This window comes from Pongo pygmaeus, chromosome 17 (assembly GCF_028885625.2).
Source record: "Pongo pygmaeus isolate AG05252 chromosome 17, NHGRI_mPonPyg2-v2.0_pri, whole genome shotgun sequence".
In the NCBI taxonomy this organism is placed as follows: Eukaryota; Metazoa; Chordata; class Mammalia; order Primates; family Hominidae; genus Pongo; species Pongo pygmaeus.
This window is the reverse complement of record NC_072390.2, coordinates 82,547,919-82,562,955: the sequence shown is the minus strand read 5'-3', so window position 1 is coordinate 82,562,955 and position 15,037 is coordinate 82,547,919. Positions and strand designations below refer to the sequence as shown.

Sequence of the window (15,037 nt, the reverse complement as noted above, 5' to 3'; positions counted from 1 at the left end):
ATAGCTTACTGAGAGGATTGTAGCAAATCATACCTTTCAGTAGGTACAGAACATAGAGAAACATTTTTTAATTGCATAATTATACTAAGATAGAAGTTACAAATCTTGGACATTGATAGACATTTACTCATATTAACTTGTCCTGTGTACTTATATAAGCAAAACAAGATAATACCTATCAACACATTTCAGGCAAATTTCTACTTTATCAATAAATCCAAAATGTGATCACCATTAGTACCACTGCTTTAAACCATGCAAAGGGATGATTGTAAACTTATGATATTTAGATACTACTTTAGCCAAAGATGTTATATTTGGTTTTATATTTTGAATAGTGGTCTGTTCTATCACATGCTGATCTGTCATCAGTCCATAGAAAACCTTTGTGAAATCTAGGAAAAGATGTCCTTTCTGGATGGATAAAGTCCTGCAAAGTGCCTGACTTGACAAGGTGACACTCCTTCCTCCATATGGAGCAGGTATATCCCCATGCCAGCCCCAGTTTAGTAAGTGGACCTCAGGCTGAATTTCTGCTCCTATTCTCCTGTCAAAACTGTATGTGGTGCCCTGAAAGTTGGAAATACTAATGAGAGATTCAAAATAAAATTAGTATTCCCTACTATATTGTCTTGACAAATTCAAAAATATGACTCTGCTAAGAAACATTATTTCAGTATTTCATATGCAGACATTTAAGTTGATTCTCAAACAAACATATCATTAATTTTTTTTGGTCTGTCTCTGCACTTTGAAGAGATAATCTCCAGGGTACAAGCTGTCACAGGGCTGAGTCACTAATGTATTTTGACTTTACGCTAGGAGAAACCACTTCACATCTGGTATTAAAGAGTGTTCGTTTCTTGCTTCTTGTGACAGTTCTTGGCAAAGTTTGTTAAATCATAATGTTTATTTAAACATGTTTTAAAAGATATGCCCAAATTTGCTTTTATGTCCTTGTAGTTTAATCATAACATTATGTGCCACTGAAGACCAGAAGATACATGATTTACACAAATTATCCAATATAAATTGTTGGTTGGATGCGATGGCTCACACCTGTAATCCCAGCAATTTGTGGGGCCAAGACAGGAGGATTACTTGAGGCCAGGAGTTTGAGACCAGCCTGGGCAAGATAGCAAGACCCTATCTCTACAAAAAAAAAAACAAAAAAGAAACCGAGCCAAATGCAGTGGTACATGCCTGTGGTCCCAAATACTCAGGAGGTTGAGGTGGGAAGATTGTTTGATCCCAGGAGGTCAAGGCTGCAGTGAGCTGTGATCCTGTCACTGCATTCCAACCTGGGTAACATAGACACTGTTTCAAAAATACATGAATATATACAGACATTATTGCCACTTGAATCTAAATCCTTCAATATATGATGTACAATGAGGCTTATATTTATGGAACTCTCAATAAAATCATACCTAAAAATGATAGGAAATTTCTACTCATGAATAATTTTAATTCAGGCCAATGTTCACCCGCATGAAAGCAGAGCTCTCCCTTCTACGCTTTTGTAAAATTGTGATCATCCATGTATATATAAGGTTATCCAGTTACCATAAACTTAGTAGCTTATAACAACAGAAATTTATTATTTTACATTTATGGAAATCAAAAGTCTGAATGGGTATCATTAGGCTAAAATAAAGGTGTTGTTAGGTCTGTGTTTCTTTCTGCATTCTTTTGCTAAGTCCTCACATTGATTGCCCCATCTCTGTGGGAGAGTTTAGATTGTGTCACAGTTTTGAGGAGGGCAGGATTGCACTTCTACTTCCCTGCTTACATTATGATCCTGTCGAGGGAACAAAGGATCAGAGATTGAAATGTAAGCTCTATTAGTGAGAAAGGCCAGGCTGGAAGAATGTGACAAAGATGAACTGCTTAATACTTGAGTAGATTTTGGCAGTTTCCCACCCAGCCCCAAGTGGTGCTGGAAACTGCACATGGAAATCTGCCCTTACAGTACTCTTAACCTGGAGGCATGGATTAGAATACTTAATCTTACTCTCAGGTCAGGCTGATTCCCAAGAAACATCAGGACTGGAGTCTAGACTATTTGGTAGTTCCCCTCTAGATTTATCAGCAGGTAACTTTGCCCCCATGGAAAGAGGTAAGAGGAGAGCAAGTAAAAACCCCTCCTCATGGAAACCACAGCAGTGAGTTAGAAACATTCTTCTTTCTGCTGTCCAACAGACTAGTCATTTTAATAAACATCTCAGAAATTTATTAAAGTCACTTATAAGACCTGGTAATATTATATAGCAGTTTAGCTATCTCAAAATAAAAATCCCTCCTCATGGAAACCATAGCATTGAGTTGGAAACATTTCTAAGTATGTTAGGAAATAGATGGAGCATATGCCATTAAATTGAATTGTAGGAAGTAATTATCCAAATAATCTGACCCACCATTTCTTCAAATTTAAATTTCAAACTATTTATTTTGGTACAAGCTGCCTTACATATTTTGGAATAAATAAAATCTTGTTTTAAATTATGCAAAATGCTTAAGGGAAGAATAAAAATAATTATCTGAATATGTATAAATATGTTAATAACATCATTTTTCTTTATACTAAGATCTACAAATTGCTAAGTACGTTTCCAGAGAAACATGTTATCTATGTTTAAGGTGAGTTTTAGAAAGCCTTTTTACTTTAGAATTTACTTTAGAATTATGGGCTCTTCGAGATCAGGGATGCAACTGGGCTAACCATTGTAAAATATATCACCATGCATTCCTTGAGAGCTCTGCAAAAGTTTGCTGAGGTCAAGAAAGACAAGCAGGAAATTATTTCCAGTTGGTTGGAGCCAAACTGCCTAAGTTCAAATCCTGCCACTACAATGTACTAACATTGCATGACTTCAGGCCAGTTACTTAATATTTCTGTGCCTCATTCCCTTCAAGATGTAAAAGGATTATAATAACAGAACCTTCCATAGGGTTGTTGTAAAAGTTAAGTTTAATATGTAAAGCCCATAGAATAGCAGCTGGCAGATTGTAAGTTAGTATAATAAGTATTCATAGTAAAATAAATGGAGACCCAGAGACTTGTCCCATGTCACAGGATTAGAAAAATCCAGGGCTTCAGCCCAGTATTCTGATTAATTCTGGCTCTGTATTTAATATGCTAAAATTCTCTTCACAATATATATTCATGGGATTTAAACATTCCAACTTTAGAGCTAGATGTTCGGGCATGCATGAAGATGTTCCTATATTGAAATTCTTATGATATCCAGCATTTTGGGGTTATTCATTTTTAAAATACAAACACATAATTTGATTTCTGACGCCCTGTAACACCTGAGATCTCAGAATTTCTTTTGATTTTCTAGGATTCTCACAGGATTCCACTGGGATTCTTATCTGTTTTTCAGGTTGCAATGTGGCCTCTCCTCTCCTGCCTTCACTTTATCGCTATTGCTAATTTTTCTTGTACACTGCATCCTGATATTTTCCCTCTGCATGATTTGTTTCAAATTTGGACAAAATCTTCTCTCAATTCTCCAATGAACCATTAATAAAAGATCGTGATGGGATATAATCTTTTCCTAAGTCTCTGAGTGTACTTCGGGAGAATTTTAGAATGGTACAGGTAATAATTTAAAATTGAATATAGGACTCTTTCATTGGCCCCAGCCTGCTGTCTCCTCACAGAAAACTTATTCCCATCTTTTCTCTCCCTGATGTGCCAGGAAGCTCAAATTCTGGTTTCTTTTGCTTGCCAAACAGGGAGCAAAATTAGGTAACCTCAGAACTACCACTTTTCACCATATATCAGTAAAGAAAATAATTATTAATGTCATAAATTCAATTTGCTATTGAAACCATAAGCATAATCATGATAGACAGACTCTTCCCTCTCAAAAATTAATTTTAAAATTTATATTTTTATAGTATATAGATTTTTGTTGTTATTGACCATTTATCTATATAGTTACAGAATAATATGAAGCAATTTTAATATGAGATAGCCAAACCGTGATAGTGTAGTATGACAAATAGCTTGAAGAAAACTAAGATTTATCAAATGGTGTTTTACAAGGGTGAATTTTTTTCTAATCTGAAAGAAATGTTTATGTACAGAAAAGGCTATGTAGAGATGAGAGTTAAACTACCATTGTTTTTTGACACATTATAAAAATGCCTCAATTTATGTTTAAATTCAACTAAAAATATCATTAGTCTATTTATTTTACTTATAACTTAGTAATTATATCCCTTCATACATTTTAAATTGTACTTTCAAATATAATCAATTTTATTTTTAAATAGTTTAAATTAAATAAAATAAGTATAGTAAGTCTCAGTAGTTCATTTAAACATTCCAACAATCATTAAAACATTGTCAAGTTGCTGTGATGCCAAATTGCTGCCACAACTCAAGGTCATTGACTTAATTAGACATTTTAAAATTGAAATCTTAAGTCCAATTTTTCAAAATCTCTATAATGATAACGTTTATTAAGCATCGTTGGCCTTTCAATGCCAAATAGATGCAGATTGTTCTAGTGATTAAAACCATATCCCTTACTTTATCACCAAATAATTAAATCAGTGAGTTTATTTGCTTTTATTATCTTTTTACTTAATTACAGATCTTTCCAGGGTTGAAAGACAAGTTCAGGAAATAATTTTTGTCATCTCTAGCAAGTTGAACATGGTTATATGTCTTCTCACAGAAAACTTATTCCCATCTTTTCTCTCCCTGATGTGCCAGGAAGCTCAACCTGAGAACAGTTTATATTCAGGGTGATTTGACTTGCATTATAGATAAACTGTGCTATCTAATAAGTCAGTGTGAATATGAAACTGTAAGTTAAAACTATACTTACAAAATATATAAAGTACATTATGGTGTACATATGTATTATCTACCATAAACTTATAGGTTCAAGTTGTACTTTTATTCAATTATTTTCTCTCCATGGGTTGGAGAATTTCCACACCCTTCCTGTCCCCAGTGTGCACACACACACACACACACACCACAGGCATATACACTGTGGCTAACTTGCTTCTCTAATCTCCTTATTATAATTGAATTGTATATTAATAGAATATTATTTGGATATAGCCAGACAAAAATTCATGTAGATATTTTTATGCAATCTGAACGGTTCTGCCTATTTCAGGTCTTTTTCTGGCTGTGCAGTTCTCATGGCACTAAAGTCATGTTCATGGAACATTTATGTGCATAACGTCTTGCTTACATTAAATGATTTAAACTTCCCAAGTTCAGCGAGGCATTCTGTTTTCAAAAATTAGGAGAGTGCCTCAGAAAATCTAAATAACTTATACTAGGTCATAAATCTGGTGAGTGTCAGGCTCAATCAAGCTGATCTCATACCACAGTCAAGTTTCCATTCACTAAAATATGTGGCTTTTTTTTTTAAATAACAATCATTACAGTATTTATTGGAACTCTATATACCAGGCATAGATTTCAGGGAAGACCCAAGGGATTCATAGTCTGGTGGGAAGTCTTGTGGGTAAACTGGGAGTTATTATACTACAATATCTATGAGAGCAGAAAGACTGTGGTTAACATGGAAGAGCTGTGCAATTCATGTTACTGTAGGTAATTTTAGAGAACTGTGTAGAGGAAATACACGGTATTAAAATTTAGGAATGTCTGACTCCTAAGACCCACAGTTGGGCCTGTTTGTAGTGTGACTTGGGACAAGTCACTTAACCATTCTGAGCCATAGTTTCTTCATCTGTAAAATGGCAATACTAATATCTGCCTTGCGTTTTTATTCTAAATATGGCTGATACAAAGAACACATTAAATAGTGCTTTCCCATGTGTTGGAAAAATTATTTACAATTTATTTCGATGAAGTTCACTAATAAATTATTTCTTTTTCAATATATATATTCACTTTTATATATAGTTTAATAAAGCAATAGCTATTAATATACACATTAAAAATAATTTCGCCAATACTAGTTTTTTTTACAATGACAGGTTTTCTTACAATGACAGATTTTCTTAAAATGACAGGATTCCTATACATATATTTGGAGAAATTATTGAGCAAGGCAAATCTAAATTACTTAGAAAGTTAAAAAATAAAATATGTAAATTAAGCTTAAGAATATTACTCTCGAATACAGAATACTTAAAACTTTGAAAAATTTAGTGTTTGTTCTATGACCCAGTCACTTTCTCACACCCAATGAACCTATTCTCTCTCTCTCTTCCATAAAAATTTATCTGGTACTTTCATTAGTCCTTTCTTTTTGTGAACTTTTAAAAATTTAGTGTAGCTAGTATTCTAGTTCTCAATCAAATGCATGTTACACATCAAGGTACCATAATGTACTGGTTTTTTTTTTTTTTTTTAAATGTGTTTTGTTTGTCTAAGGCAGGTCTTCAAAAGCATGATAATTTTCATCAAGGATAATTATGATCCTAGATGAAAACCTCGTGGTTTTCTTGGGTCCTCCAAAACCCCCTTTATCAATAGCAGGGCGGTTTTGACGGAAGCACAGAAAATAGCTTCTCTCAGGCCAATTGTCTTTATGCAAATGTGCTTTAGAGGAATCTACAGTTCAATTTTTCCAGCTTAATCTACTCAGTAGTTGTGTGTGTCCTCCAAAAGTTTCTTTTATCAATAGAGCAGCACCATGTGGTACCACACAACAGTGAAATCAAAGTACATAGAGCACCTGCAAGGATGCACGCTCCTAATCCCCACATATTCACACCTGCTTTCCTCTGATGTCTGAAGTAATATTGTAAAGGGAAAAGTGATAATCATAGCAGTAATTTGAACTAGGTTAAGCAATTTTGATGTTTGATGAAGAGATTTGTAATGAGGATTTTATATCACCAGTATAATCAGTGTTTGCTTATGTTAAAATTGTATGTCCTAAATGTTGAATTTATATAGTTCTTAAAAACTCTTAACTTAATATGTTTTACTAGCTCAGTAAGTGCCTCTTATTTATTGGTGGCAGTAAGTTAAATTTTGGCTCATTAGGGGTTGTATTGTATCACGTTCTGAAGAAGCTAAGTCTCAGCTAATGGAATTTTTTAGTATAATTAAAATGCTGTTTGGCACAGTCATATACATAATTATCCAGTATGTAACTGTATTTTAATGTGATAGCCTTTGTAACAATGAAATAAATATATTTCAATTCTCTTTATTTAACTTATATCAAGTAACCCCCAAAATGGTTATAATATTTCTCTTGAACTTTTAACTATCATTTGTCCAGGTTAATTAATTTTTGCACATTTTTGGTTGAGCAACTGAGATAAAATCAAATGTATTAGTAACTATTAATTTTAATTTTTTTTTCTTTGATATGGAGTCTCACTCTGTTGCCTAGGCTGGAGTGCAATGGTGCAATCTCGGCTCACTGCAACCTCCACCTCCCAGGTTCAAGCGATTCTCCTGCCTCAGCCTCTTGAGTAGCTGGGATTACAGGTGTGTGCCACCACGCCTGGCTAATTTTTGTATTTTTAGTGGAGACAGGGTTTCTTCACCTTATTAGTCAGGCTGGTCTCGAATTCCTGACCTCGTGATCCACCCACCTCAGCCTCCTAAACTGCAGGGATTGCAGGCGTGAGCCACTATGCCCGGCCATAACAATTTATTATGAATGAAAGATTAGACTTTTAGTTAAAGTATACTCTTGAGACTGTAAAGCAATGGAATTCCTCGAGTTGAAGAGATGCATATCTGTGCATCTGCGTATGTTCTAGAGATGTTGAGTTCTTATTGGTAATAGCTTGGTGCCAGTTTATTTATATGGAGAGGGAACCATAGAAAGAGAGAGAATAGGACCATGAAGCAAGGATTCTAGCCAGAAAGCTAGGCATGGGACTTGCTATTAGTTTAGTTATGTGATATTGGTCTAGCCACCTAACTTTCATGAATCTCATTTCATTATCATAAAATGGAAATAACAATTATATTTACCTTTGAAGTTGTAAAAAGATAAATATGTAAAATGGCTCTAAATACTGGGTCAGATATATTTCTAGAAGGATATACTTCTAGGCAGAGGTTAGTGATATTTCTCTAACATCTAACCAAAATGAGGAATGGACTCCCAGTAGGTCATGAAATACAGGTTTAACACTCTTCACAGCTAAGGCAGCAACATTCCAGGCATGTTTGAACACCTGAGCATGGGGTGGGGTTAGTGAAGAGACAAAGTTGCTGATGGAAGCTACATTACAAGAAGACAGTGGGACCCCAGAAGAAGAATCATCATGGTTATGATGTGGCTGATGCAGCAAGAAGGAAGAAACAGTGGTTATGAGAATAATTTAGCCTATAATAAAACTTACTTTTTCCAAGTTGTCTGTGGTTACCTTCCCAGTTTTGAGATTAAAAAGGGCTATTAACAACTATTAACAACTGCATCTTTAAGGCCCAACATTCCTAGTCTGGGTTTTTCTCCATAGAATAGTTGAGCATGAGAAAGGAAAAATGTTTCCTATTAACTTGAAAAGGAATTAAATACCTGAAATAGGCAGGCTGGGAGGTTTGAGCAAAACATCAATGACAATTAGAGACAATAGTGGTAAAACAAGCACATTCACCAATGGGCTTTATAAATTAAAGATGGACAAAATAACAGCATGTTGGACCTCAGCAGAGGGTTTTTGGTCTATGGGGCCTATGGAGTAATAAACTGATGAGGAGAATGGCAATGGAGAACTGCCAAGGGAAACAAGGAGAGCAGCTCTTGAGTTCAGAAAACGGTGGAGGTTTAGGATGCATTGGAAAGCATCTCTCTGTAAATCCCCCGTTTGGGACTCCCAGTGACACCTCAGAATGGAACAATAGCAGAGGCCCTCACAGTTGTTTCAGGCAATCATCAATAAAAACAAATTTAAGGTAAACTCAATTAGTTTGCTTAGGATCGAAGCTGATGGGCACTTAGGAGTTTCTGTTTTCATGTTTCTAACTTTTTAAGGTTTCAGCGTTAAATAGAACTTGCAAAATATTTGCTATGTTTTAGAAATATCTTCATCAGAAATGAATTAAATTTTAATAATTTCACTTATTGTGACCTAAATTTTCAATGCTCCAGAATTTAGATGATCCTGATATTCAAAATCACCATTGTTATGCGCATGCATAGGCAAATCAAAAGGACATTTCTCTTCATTTTATGTAAAATGTTTCTTTTAACTTCATACCAATTCTTTCATAAATTTCCTTAGCCCATGCCAATTCTTCTTCCCATAACCAATGGTGGAACCAAAGAAATAACTTGGAATGTTTCAGCTTCGTTTTCTCAGTGAGGAATACACTTTCTAGCAGCCAGAAATACTTCTAGCCTCAGGTAATAGAAATCTCAAGCAATGGCTTTAACAAATACGACTTGTTTTTTTCCCCCTGAGACCATAAAACGTCTTGAGGAAGGAAGTTGCTAGTATTGGTTCAGTGATTTGGTGATGTCAGAGGTGGATGCTCTGACATTCTCATGGTAACAAAATAACTGCCAGTATTAACACATTACATCCTCAGTCAAGATTGAAGGAAGAGGTGATGGCAACAGATGCTTAAATCTCTTTACCAGGAAAAGAGAATCTTCCCCAGATAATTCTAGTAGAGCAATCATTATGTATCATTAGGTGAAACTGTAATACGTGACCACCTTTAGCTTTGAGAGTGTACATAAATATGCAAATTTAACATTTCTATTTCTTCAGGGAGGTAGGCAAGGGGAAAAGGATTAGGAAAAGATATTTGATTAGCAAGCCGAAGATGTTTGCCCTAGTACCCGCTCCTACTTCAAGACACACTAAAATTGTTTTAAAAGTATGTTTGTTGAATAAACACAGTGTGAACGTGAAACTTTTGGCATCTCTTTTCATTCATCTTGCATATTTTAAGCCCTTCCATATGAATTATTGAACCATAAATGTTCCTATTCCATTTCCTTCGCTGTCAAAATCACTGTATTGCTGTGTGTGAGAGGGAGAGAGATAGAAATAGGGAGAGAGAGAGAGAGAGAAAGAGAGAGAAGTTGATTGACTTTAGACTGTAGCCAAAGTTAAAAATGTAGTCATATTTCTAATGTCCTAATTTACTTCAATTTATCCCATTCTACCTTTAAGTTGTACCAGATATTTCCAGGTTGCTTGCTTGCTTGCTTTTTCTTCTTGATTTTTTTTTTTTTTTAAGGATGCCTGAGTGCTCTTTCTCCTCTTTTACCACCTGGAGATTTCCTAATTATCCCTGGAGTCACAGAGTAACTGCAATCTTCTGCATGAAGCATTTCTGATTCCTGATTTTCTCTTGGCAGTGCTGTCTGCCCTCTCCATTGTGCTGTGGAAACAAATTACACATGCCTTCTCAGCATGTGATAATTACTTACGTAACTTATGCCTGCCTTTCAGCCGAAGGTGTCTCTGTGTGTCCCTGAGAATATGGAAAGAAGTAAATTTATTGGTTCAACATGTATAAAATGAATATAATACACATTTTTAAATGTGAAATAGTGAATACAAGTATTTGCTGCCCAGAATAAGGAATAGAATGGAGCAATGCAGCATGTTAGAAGCCCCATTACACCACTACTCCTCTGCACTCTCATACCAGCCATGAAGATGGAACCCTTATCTTGACTTGTGTTAAACTTTCCTTATATTTTTTTTTTATTTTTATTTTTTTGAGACAGGGTCTCTCTCTGTCACCCAGGCTTGAGTGCAGTTGTGTGATCACGGCTCACTGCAGCCTTAACCTTCCAGGCTCAAGCGATCCTCCCACCTCAGCCCCCTGAGTAGCTGTGGCTACAGATATAAGCCACCATGGCTGGATAATTTTTTAAATTGTTTGTAGAAATGAGATCTCCCTAAGAGACCCAGGCTGGTCTCAAACTCCTAACCTCAAGCTATCCTCCTGCCTTAGTCTCCCAAAGTGTTGGGATTACAGGTGTAAGCCACTGTGCCCAGCCCAAATTTTACTTTATTTTTGCATTTTTCAGCTACGCATGTGTGCTTATTAATAATGGTAAATATATCATTTCCTATTTCATAAGGTTATTTTGAAGACTAATTGAATTTTATGATACACTGAAAATTAACTTCTACATGGAGAACACAAGTGTTATTTATGGTTTTGTTGGTATTGATACTTTATTACTGTTATTTAACATGTCTCCCAGTATACTTGATAGAGTTTCTCTAGGACATATACATAGGTGTGTAATAGGTTGGACTTTAGAATATGCAAACATATTCAACTGTACCCACTAATACCAAACTGTTTTCCCAAATTGCGTGCTGCAATTTATAGTCTCACAAGGAATACATAGAAAATGCCATGTTCCATTTCTTTATAATGCTTGCCATTATCAGATATTTTATTAGACTGGTATTAGAAAGGGTTTTAAAGGCATTTAGTTGTGTATTTAATTTTGTTTTTCTAGATGGTGATGTTTAAGTGTCTTTTCACATATTTAGGTTGTTTGGGTTTACTATTTTGTCAAAAGCTCCTTTTAAGACTTTGGTCAATTCTTACATTCCCTTGTTTATCTGATTATTATTGATGTATGAATGTTCTTCATATATTTTATATATGAATCTTTTGTCAGTTTAAGGATTGAAAATAATAGTAGTCTTTTCATACTTTTTATGCTAACATTTCATAAATATTAAATTCTTAATTTCAGTTCAGCAGAATTTCTCATTCTTTGTTGTACCTTTTGGGTTTTGTGTAAAAAGTTGTTCAGTAAACTATTCTCCTGTATAGTTTTTCAAAAGTTTTAAAGTTTTACCTTTAGAGGTAGGCCTTTACAACTGATTGACTTTTGTGTGTGTCATAAGATGAGAATTCAGTTTCATACTCCCCACTTCGTGGGATAGTTCTGAGAATTAAACAAGTTAATATATCAGTATTCTTAGAGGAATTCTTAGCTTAATGTAACTACTCAATATTTGTTAACTCTTATTATTATTTATTTCTATCTTGCTTTTCTGGGCCTTTTTGTTTTCCAAATTGGTAGAATATTAGACTTTTACCTCCTTTCCCACTTCATCCTATTTTATACCAGCTTTTTAAGGCTGTCTGCCATATTCATGTAACTTGTAGCAGCCAAAGTCTACTCTGCACTTGGATCCATGAAACACAACACAAAATTTAAATTAGAGGGTTTTTGTTTGGTTGTTTTTGTTGTTGTTTCTTTGTGTTTTTCCCCCTGCCCCCCAAGATGGTGGTTTAGAGGCTTTCAGTGTACCTCAGCCACTTGGAAATAGCAAGGTAGTACATAAAGATTAACTCTGTGAGCTTTAATTCCAGAAGGAAAACAAGAACCCACCTAAATCATGAAGGACACCCCAGATCCCCAAGAGGAGACTGCAGGCAAACAGCCCTTGTGATGGTATTTGGCTGACAAAAGTGAGTGAAGCCCCAGCGTGGGAGAGACAGACAGCCTCCCTCTGTGACTCACTTTTTCACTGGGGATCTGAGCAGCCTAGGCCAGGGGAGAACCTTTGTTTCTCCCAAACTCTGGAGCTAATTTGGGGAGAGGATTGGAGGCACCCAGAGGGCAAGACATCAGGAAAAGCTGCAGGCATTTTCCCAGACCCAAGAGCAAGTAGGATGCTATTTTTGATAAGCGTGCATACAAAGTCATTCTTTGGTGGTCTTGCAGCATGGTTCCTCAGACATTTAGTCTCAGGTGGAAGATTGGAATGCCTTCTCTGAAGCAGGATAGAGGCTTCCACAGCAAAAATTGTGGACAACGCCCCAGCAGAATTGGGCTCTCCCCATCACAAGCCTGGAGTGGGAGGAGAGCGGCAACAGCGGTGGCTTCTCCTGGTTGATGAGACTTGCAGCCAGGGCCAATGTGGCTATGTGGAACCAGCATGTGTATGTCCTGCTGGGTGGTCCAGACTGCTTCCCTGAGATTGTGGTGCAGTGGAGTCCTCTCTGCTGAGCCTCCAGTCAGAACTCCAGGCATTCATAGTACCTGCTTGCCTGGCCCAGCAGCCCGAACTGTCGCATCCTTCCTGTGCAGAGATTGTGGTACAGGAGGCCCTCTCCACTTCTGAAGTTGAAAAACTCAAAGATTTTCAAAATGCAAGTGAAACCTTTATCAACGGACTTCAATAAGCAGAAGAAAGAAATTTAGAGGCCAGTCATGGTGACTCCTGCCTGTAATTCCAGCACTTTCGGAGGCCAAGGTGAGTGGATCACTTGAGTTGAGGAGTTCAAGACCAGCCTGGTCAACATGGTGAAACCTTCTCTCTACTAAAAATATAAAAATTACCTGGGCATGGTGGTAGACACCTGTAGCCCCAGCTACTCAGGAGGCTGAGGCAGGAGAATGACTTGAGCCTGGGAGGCAGAGGTTGCAGTGAGCTGAGATCATGCTACTGCACTTTAGCCTTGGTGACAGAGTGAGACCCTGTCAAAAAAAAAAAAGAAGAAAAAGAAATTTAGAGTTTGAATACTGATTTTTTTTTTTTTTTTGAGACGGAGTCTCGCTCTGTTGCCCAGGCTGGAGTGCAGTGGCACGATCTCGGCTCACTGCAAGCTCCGCCTCCTGGGTTCATGCCGTCCTCCTGCCTCGGCCTCCCAAGTAGCTGGGACTACAGGTGCCCGCCACGACACCGGGCTAATTTTTTGTATTTTCAGTAGAGACAGGGTTTCACCACGTTAGCCAGGATGGTCTCAATCTCCTGATCTCATGATCCACCTGCCCCACCCTTCCAAAGTGCTGGGATTACAGGCGTGAGCCACTGTGCCTGGCCTAAAGACTGATTTTTCAAACTAACTCAGACAAAAATAATTTTAAAAGGGATTTTAAAAAATGAACAGTCTTCAAGAAATATGAGACTATGTAAAGCAACCAAAGTGATAAATTATTGGCATGCCTGAGAGAAAAGGAGAAAAGGTAAACCACCTGGAAACCATATTTGATGGAACAATTCAAGAAAATTTTTCTAATCTTGCTAGAGAGGTAGACATCCAGATACAAGAAAACCAGAGAACACCTGCAACATAATATACAAAATGAATATCACCAAGGCATATAGTCACCAGACTGCCCAAAGTCAATGTTAAAGAAAAAATCTTAAAGGCACCTAGAGAAAAATGTCAAATCATGTACAAAAGGAACCCCATCAGGCTAATAGCAGATTTCTCAGCAGAAACCTTACTGGCCAGGGAAGACTGGGGACATACTTCCAGCATTCTCAGAGACAAGAAATTCCAACCAGCCAAGAATTCCATGTCCCACCAAACTAAGCTTCATAAACTAAGGAAAAATAAAGTATTTTCCAGACAAGCAACTGCTAAGGGAACTTGTTACCACTACATTAGCATTACAAGAGATTGTTAAGGGAATTCTAAATATGTAAACACAAGAACAATACCAGCTACCACAAAAACACATTTAAGTACATAACCCACAGATCCTATAAAGCAACGATAAAATAGAAACTTCAAAGCAACCATTAACAGCTCCAAGATTGGATCAAAATCTCACATATCAATATTAACTTTGTGTGTACACAGTCTAAACGTCCTATTTAAAGGGCACAAAGATGCAATCTGGATTAAAAAAGAAAAAGATTCATCCATCTGCTGTCTTCAAGAGACCCATCTCACATGTAATGACACCCATAGGTTCAAAGTATAGGGTTGGAGAAAGATCCATCATGTAAATAGAAAACAAAAAAAGAGCAGGAGTCACTATTCTTGCATCAGATAAAATAGACTTTAAACCAATAGCAGTAAAAAAGGTCAAAGAAAGGCATTACAGAATGATAAAGGGTTCTATTCAACAAGAAGACTTAACTATCCTAAATATATATACACCCAACATTGGAGCACTCAACCTCATAAAACAACTGCTTCTAGACCTATGAGAAGACTTAAAGAGCCACATACTAATAGTGGGGTCTTCAACAGCTCACTGACAGCATTAGACAGATTACTGAGACAGAAAACTAACAAAGAAATTCTGGACTTAACTTCAATGCTTGACTAAGTAGACCTACTAGACATCTACAGAACACTCCACCCATCAACCACAAAATATAC

General features: G+C 36.5%; 1 long non-coding RNA gene across 2 annotated transcripts in view; it reads left to right on the top strand.

Annotated features, from left to right (window-relative positions):
- LOC134738464 (uncharacterized) overlaps positions 1-15,037 on the top strand; it is a 56,908-nt gene that overhangs the window by 19,054 nt on the left and 22,817 nt on the right. The window lies entirely within an intron of this gene.